Source organism: Nelumbo lutea, chromosome 3 (assembly GCF_056320005.1).
Source record: "Nelumbo lutea isolate HS-2025 chromosome 3, American lotus-T2T, whole genome shotgun sequence".
Classification (NCBI taxonomy): domain Eukaryota; kingdom Viridiplantae; phylum Streptophyta; class Magnoliopsida; order Proteales; family Nelumbonaceae; genus Nelumbo; species Nelumbo lutea.
The window spans coordinates 74365535-74374016 of record NC_142686.1 but is presented as its reverse complement, the minus strand read 5'-3'; positions in this window follow the sequence as shown (position 1 = coordinate 74374016).

The following is an 8482-nucleotide window of genomic DNA, read 5'->3' as shown; positions in this document are numbered from 1 at the left end:
CTTCAATGTGTTTCGTCCTATCATGCAGGACTTGATTAGCAGCAATATTGATGGCAGCTTTATTGTTACAGTAGAGTGACATAGGATTTCTCACTACGAAACCCAGTTCACCTAACAGATTTCTTATCCACATGATTTCATATCCAAATTGAGTGGCTAAGAAATGTTTTAGTCTCCGGATTCTAGCCTCCCAGTCTCTTGTGATCACTATATCATCCACATACACAATAAGAGTTGCAATTTTACCTTCACCTCTTTTCACAAATAGAGTATGATCTGACTAGCATTGTTTGAACCCCATCTGTTGAACTGCTAAATGGAACTTACTGAACTAAGTCCGAGGTGATTGTTTCAACCCATATAGAGATTTTTTTAAACTGCACAACTTTTGTTAATTGCCTTTGGCACAGAACCCTGGGGGTTGGGTCATGTACACTTCCTCTTCCAAGTCACCATTCAAGAAAGCATTTTTTATGTCCAATTGGTGCAGTTCCCAGTCAAGATTTGCTACCAAGGAAAGAAGAATCCTGATAGAGTTCATCTTGGCTATTGGAGCAAAAGTCTCTGCATAGTCCACTCCATATACCTGTGTAAAGCCTCTTGCTACCAGTCTAGCCTTGTACCTTTCAACAGTTCCATTAGCCTTGTGTTTCACTGTGAACACCCACTTGCACCCCACCGGTTCCTTCCCTTCAGGAAGGTCTACCAACTCCCCAAATGCCATTTTTGTGTAAAGCATCAATTTCTTCATGCATTGCATCTGTCCATCCAGGTTTAGACAAAGCTTCTGCCACAATCTTAGGAACGGGGACACTGTCCACAGAAGAAAGGAAGGCACGGTATGAAGATGAAACATGCTCATAGGAATTTGAATTTGAATGGAGGAGGATCGGGTAAAAGAGGTAGTTGAATTTGAATTGTCGCCTGTTTCTCCTCAACCCTACTCTCCCCCTGAGGAGAAACCGAGAAAAAATGTTGATTCTCAAAGAATGAGACATCAATGGAAACATAGTACTTGCGAGCAATGGGATCATATCAATGATACCCCTTTTGAGATAAAGGGTAACCAAGAAAAACACACGGAATAGCCTGAGGATCAAGCTTACCACGAGTAGGGGATAGGTTATGGACAAAGCAACGACACCCAAAAGCACGCATCGGAATGGTGGACAACGGGACTGTAGGGAACAAAAGCTGATGTGGGGCCTTATACTCTAGTAGCCAAGAGGGTATGCGAATGATGATATACGTAGCACACAAGACTGCATCCATCCAAAACCGTTTTGGCACATTCATATGAATCAATAAGCCACGAGCGACTTCGAGAAGGTGGCGGTTATTCCGTTCAGCCACACCATTTTGTTGGGGTGTCCTAGCACAAGAGCTTCACTGAAGTGACCCACTCGAGGCAAAAAACTCCGTGAGATCACTATGGAAATATTCCTTCGCATTGTCCTACTGAAAGATATGGATTTCAGTTTGGAACTGAGTGAACACCATGTGTTGAAAATCTTTCACAATTTGTGGCACTTCATCTCGAGATCGCATAGGGTAAACCCAAGTGTATCTAGAATAATCATCAATCAAGTTAATGAAGTACTTATAGCCAGCCTCAGTAGGTAGAGTAACAGGGCCCCAAATATCAGAATAAACAATATGAAATGGAAATTCAGATCTTTTATTTCGCAAAGGTAAAGAACTTCTACAATGCTTACTCAATTGACAAGTTTGACACTATAACTGACTCACCGACAACTTTGGAAACATAACTTTTAACGATTCAAGAGAAAGATGACCTAGACGACTATGCCATAAATAGGCTTGACTCTCACTTGACGAAGTCATGGACTCTATCGCCACAAGACCAACATTATTCTCCAACACGTAGAGACCACGTCTTCCCCGAGGCCAAATCCTAAAACACACATGAAGACGGAAAAAAAGTGACTGAGCAGTTCAAGGAGTGAGTTAGACTACTAATGGACAGCAAATTAATGGGTAATTTCGGAACATGCAGTACATTAGGAAGGGTAAGGCCAAGTGGGAGAGGTATGGTACCTCGGCCAGCTATGGTAGAAAAAGAACCATAAGCCAGTCTTACCTTATCTCTCCCAGAGAGAAGGTTATATGTCTAAAACAAATTTGACTTACCGGTCATGTGGTTTGAAGCTCTGGAGTCAATAATCCAAGGAGAATCAGTAGTATGAGATGACGCATGAGAGGCTGTGGCATTACCTGATGTAGACGCAAACGAGGTAGAGGGACTAGGACTAGAATCCATCTGGCGGAGAGTCCTACCATACAATTCCAAATGTTCACGAAAGGAGTTGATAATATCTTCCTTAGGGTCAGAACTGGGATGCCTCTCCTAAGTTACCGAAGGACTAGTCTCTGTCGACGCCATATTAGCTGAGTTATACCTTTTTTTATTTTGCTGGCCTGGTTTCTTGCCCGGATTAGGTGTTGACTTCTTACCCAAATCCTGTGCCCATTTAGGTTTTCCATGGAGATCCCAACATGTATCTTTCGTGTGTCGTGTCTTCTGGCAATGAGTTCACCAAAGTTTGCTCTTATCATCTGTTTTTTTCTGAGTGTCACCCTTTTTAAAACCACCTCCAACATTTGTATCTGAATTTCTCCAGACAGATAGGGCAACTGACTCCCCTTCTACACCATTCATCACACTTCTTCTGCTTTCTTCTGACTGCACTAAGGCATACACCTCCTGAATTGATGGCAAGTCTTTACTAACCAAGATCTGCACCCTGATGGACTCATATGAAGGATTCAACCCTAGGAGGAAGGCAAAAACTCGTTGCTGAGATACAAGTGACTTATAGGCCTTTGCATCTTCATCACACTTCCAATTCACATTCTAATAGTGATCAAGTTCTTTCCATATTGATGTCAAATCAGAATAGTACATCGAGAGACTCCTCTCCCCCTGCTTGCAAGTAGAGGATTCACCTTGCAGTTGATATATCTTGGCATAGTGTCTCTGCTCTGAATAGGTGGACTTCGCTTGTTCCCATATCTCACAAGCAGTTTCAGCCCACATAAAAGTCTTCCTTACTTGTGGCAGCATTGAAACCAAGAGCCAAGACATCATCATACTATTCTCTTGGTTCCACCTATCATTCTCAGCACTTCCATACTTTGATTCCTTCACTCTCCCATTGATGTATCCTATTTTCCCCCTAACAGTGATGTAGAGTTTTATTCCCCTAGACCACTCAAGGTAGTTCAGACCATCAAAGGGAATAACAGCCATGGGAAAGCTCATATCCATTCCCCCACTCACTCCATCGTGGCTCCCTGAAATCTCTGAAGTAGCAGAATTCTCAGATGACATGGTCAAACAGATAATCAATCCCAAACACCGGATTTAGGACCCCTCCTTACTCCACAAAACACTGCTCCACTAAGTCCACACCCACACACTTAGGTTTAAAAAACCAAGTTGAGCACAAACAGCACCAAATCCAGGACAAAACATAGGTAGTATTCGGCGGATTTCAGACTTGTACAGTTTTAACTGTCCCAACCTACCAGAATTCCAGAATGTCTAACAGCCATTAATCGGCAGGAGAGATCCTTATCACTTATAATCCAATCGAATCATTGAGATGACAGGCCATCCTTGACCTACAGTTGTCTTAACATATGAACAGGATCACACGATCCAAGAAAAACAGAGGTATACAGATTCGACAGCATTTGGCCGCCCAGATTCATATGGTTTTCACTCGGTACATGACCAAGGAGGGTAAAGAAGAGAAAACGGGAGAACTGTACCAGTTGTAGAGCTGTTTTTTCAGTCCAGGTTCGGATTTCTGTTCCGCCCAGGTTCAGCAAGACTGTTCGATCTGTTCCCTCAGAAATGAGTTAGAAAAACAAACCGAAAATAGTATTTAAGGTTCTTTGATCAGATCGGGAAGGTGAATACCTTAGTTTCGAATTCTTGGATCACCTAAAGGAAAATGGAATTATCTCACAATGGACTCTACCAGGTACATCCAAATTAAATAGAGTATCTGAAAGAAGAAATCGCATGTTGGACATGGTGCGGTCCATGTTGAGTTACATTGACCTCTCAATATTGTTATGGGGATACCGATATGCCCTACTTATCACAACTTATATACTGAAGAGAGTGCCTCCAAATCCATTCCTACTACACCCCATGAGATGTGGTTTGCTAAGAAGCCAAGTCTTAAATGGAATATCTGAAAGGAGAAACCGCACTATGTTGCACATGGTGCAATCCATGTTGAGTTACACTAATCTTTTTTTTATCAATAACTTTGAAACTATTTTGATTAAAATACTTTAAGATACAACCATAAGTTACAAAAGAAATCAGCATAGTAAGCTGACCCAGTACAGAATTACAAATGTTCCCAAAACATATATGTTCTTTGAACCCCTTGCTTTGCTAAGCTATCTGCCAAACTGTTGGCAGATCTCCTTACCCATCCCATCTGAATTGACATGTTCCTTGACATCCATTTAAATCTTCTGAAATCATTCTTCAACTGCCATGTCACCCCTTCCCCTTTCTGCAACCATTTTATCACAGTTTTTGAATCTCCCTCGATGATCAGTCTATTGATCCCCAACTCTTTAGCCATCTCAACCCCATATACTGCAGCTAGAAACTCTGCCCTTGTCACATCACCTACCTCCACAGGACCGGAGTACGGGGCAATGGTGGAACCATTTTCGTCTCTAATGGCCCCCCAATACCTGAAGGGCCTAGGATACCCACACAACTCCCATCAAAGTTTAGCTTCTTCCAACCATCTGTTGGAGGGGACCAAGTCTCAACAAACTGTCGTCTCATAGATGATGAAGCAGCAATAAGTCCCCAAACCCTGAAGAAATCTTCGACCTTAAAGGCTGAAAACAGCTTCAAACTTTTTAAGCAATGAGCCACCCTCAATCTTATTGCTTCAACCAAGGCTTCCTTGCCTTTTTCTTTACTTTCAAAGATCCTATCGTTTTTTTCCTCCCAGATGGTCCAAAGTATTGCTGCTCTAGTACACCTCAAAAGAATCCTTCCCCTCCTTGTCATATCACTGATACCATTAGGGTTGAATAAGTCTTCCACCCTGTTAGGAGAGGACCACCTGCACCCAAAAAGGGAAGTAAACCAATTCCACATAAAACTGACAAAAGGGCGAGATATAAGAAGGTGGAAAACAGTCTCACCATTCAATTTACACAGGACACACCAATTAGGGACAACCACCAATTTGGTCTTTTCCTTTGAAGTACATCAAAGGTATTAATACAACCATTAGAAACTTCCCAATAGAAAGCACTGATTTTAGGGGGGATAGGAGGGCACCAAATTTCTTTGACTGGAAATTGAACAGAAGATTGTGTGGCAACCATCAAATGAAGAAAAGATTTACAAGAAAAGGACCCTACAGCATTAGGACCCCACATTCTAGAATCTGACCCACCTTCCCCCAAACAAGCTAAACTCAACAATCCCAACAGCTCGGACACTGCAAGAAGTTCAAACTCTCTAAGGTTCCTGTTAAATCCAAAGTTCCAATTCAACCCTGGAAGGTGAGATGGTTGACTTAGGAACTCTGAAATAGGCTTACCCTTGAACCTGGAAAGGTCATAAAGCGAAGGAAATTTCTCACCCAACAGAATATCACCGATCCACACATCCTCCCAAAATCTGATTTTTCTACCAAAAGACAAGTCATACCTGATAAAATTTAGGAAAGTAGGGAGAACATCATGGATGGCCTTCCAGGGAGCAGTCAAGTTAGCCCTATGGAGACATCTAGCATCCCATCCGTTGCTCGACATGCCATGAATACTTGCAACCACTCTGTGCCTTAATTTCTCATTTTCATTTGGAAACCTCCAAAGCCATTTGCTAAGCAAAGCCTGATTCTTGAGTCTAACATTCCCTATTCCCATACCCCCTTGCTCTTTCAATTTCCTCACCTTTTCCCATCTAACCAAATGATCCTTCTTTTTTTCCCCAGGCTCCCAGAGAAAATCCCTCATGATTTTTTCAATTTTCCTCACTATCCCTTGTGGCATCCTAAACACTGACATGTGGTAAACTGGGAGATTTGCTAAAGTGGATTTAATTAGGGTAATTATCCCCCCCCCCCTCCGCAATGAGATATAGTTCCTTTCTGATGTAACCGTTTCTGGCCACGTACCAATTTTTTTTTCGTGATGTATCAATTTTTGGCTAAGTACTTCGTCATTTGACCTACTTCCAGGTGGTTAGTGACTCAAAGGATGATGGAGCTCCCTAGTGGTGAGCTACTTGGTGACGAGCTCCCTAGTGGTGAGCTACCTATTGACGAGCTCCCTGGTGGTGAGCTACCTGGGGACGAGCTCCCTGGTGGTGAGCTACTTGGTGACGAGCTACCTGGGGACGAGCTCCCTGGTGGTGAGCTACCTGGCGACGAGCTCCCTGGTGGTGCGCAACCCAACTACCCTCTGCATGAGGTGATCTCCTCTCCTTTGTAGGCGCCAAGAGCTGAGGGACCTACGAGAACTCCATCTTTTCCTCCTCTTTGTAGGCGGTGGGAGCTGAGGGACCTACGAGAACTCCATCTTTTCATCTTCTTTGTAGGCGACGGGAGCCGAGGAACCTGCAAGAACTGAATCAAAGGACCCGGGGGTATTTTCCCAGTGGGGACTCTCCGATGCCTAAGTTAGCATTCTGATTGTAGGGAGCTTGGAGAAAAATGAGAGAGCTAGAGAGCAGAGATTACCTCCATTTTTTCACTCTCCCCTTTGTCTTTGGGGGTCGGAGTCCTTATATAGCGGTGTCCTGTCAAATCAGGCGTAACAGCCTCTGTCAAGTCAGGTGTAACCGCCTCCGTCTCTCTGTCGTAGTCATTATTGCCAGAGCTGAGGTGGCGGGTGCAGGCGGCTGCTGCAGAGTACGGCTCTGCCAGTCAAGGGACAGCTCTCAGAACTGGCAGGCACGGCACCGCCTAGAGAGAGACATGGGCGTAGGTCTCCGGATCTGTTAGGTACGGTTGTCAGGCAGGAGATCTTCCTGCGATACGCCGAGCTGCCCCTAAGTGCCGAGCTGCCCCTAAGTGGCGAGCTCTTCGTAAGACGCCAGGCTACCTGCGAAGTGGCCAGCTGCCTGTGGCTATGCCGAGCTACCTATTAGTGCCGAGCTGCCCCTAAGTGGCGAGCTCTTCGTAAGACGCCAAGCTTCCTGCGGAGTGGCCAGCTGTCTGTGGCGAGCTGCCCCTAACTATACCGAGCTCCCTGAGCTATGCCGAGCTGCTTATGGCAAGCTCTGTCGAGCTGCCTGTGGCGAGCCACGCCGAGCTGTCTGTAAGTGGCAAATTGTGGCAAGCTCTGCCGAGCTTCCCGAGCTGCCCAGTTGTCAAGAGGCTACACTTGGTTTGCATGAGGTGCCAGGTGTCACAATTTCACTAGAGGGCCGAATCCGCCCTCATCATTTTCCCCCCACTCCCGAGCTGAGAGTAACTCAGTGAAGGGAGTAGATTTCTTCTTTTCGCCCATAAGTCGACGAGCTAGTAAGTGTTGATCCAATTCCTTAGGCTTTGGGAGCTGCTTGTATGTGGCAAGCTGCCTGTAAGGTGAGGAGGTCTCCGCCAGTTCAGTAGTGTAGCGCTTAGGCTCTGGGTTCACTTTTGTTGATTTTGCCCATGCTGAGGAAGCAACTGGGTATTTAGCAATAATGTGGCCCGTAGGCTTTGGGAGTGACTCGTAGTCCACTCTTCTTGACTTTGCCCATGCCGAAGAGGCGACTGGATCTTAAGCAGTAATGTAGCCCGTAGGCTTTGCCTGTGAGGTGCCGAGCTGACCAGGTGTTGAGCTGCATGCGAGGTGCCGAGCTGACCAGGTGTCAAGCTACTAGTGAGGTGCCAAGCTACATGTAAGGTGCCGAGCTACTTGTAAGGTGCTGAGCTAACCAGGTGGGTGCCTTAGAGCTATGATTGCGCTGCATCAGCTTCGTAATGTCGGTCACCCACTCCTACAAGAAGCTACTAGGAGCTCGACCTTCCAGGGCAGCAATACTAACTTTAGGTCGCCAGCTCACACGGGAGCCTTGGAAGGCTCGACCGGAAAGAATGCCTATGTAGTTTGTTGACTGCCAACTCCAGCGGAAGCCACGAAGAGCTCATCTTTGTAGGGGGGGACCTTGCAAAGAGGACTAACGAGGCTTTATCCGAATTGAAAGTAAAGTTACTTAGTCTGTCAGCTCCCTACTGTCTTTGAGTTCATAAAAAATGTAAACTATAGAGCGAGAGCTTCAATTTCTATAAAGTGAGGACTTAGCTTTCTGGGAGAAGAAGACTTAGCTTTTGTAAGATGAGAACTTAGCTTTTGTAGGGTGAGAACTTAGCTTTTGTAGGGTGAGAACTTAGCTTTTGTAGGATGAGAACTTAGCTTTTTGTAGCGTGTCCCCACAGACGGCGCCAATTGATGTAATCGTTTCTGGCCACGTACC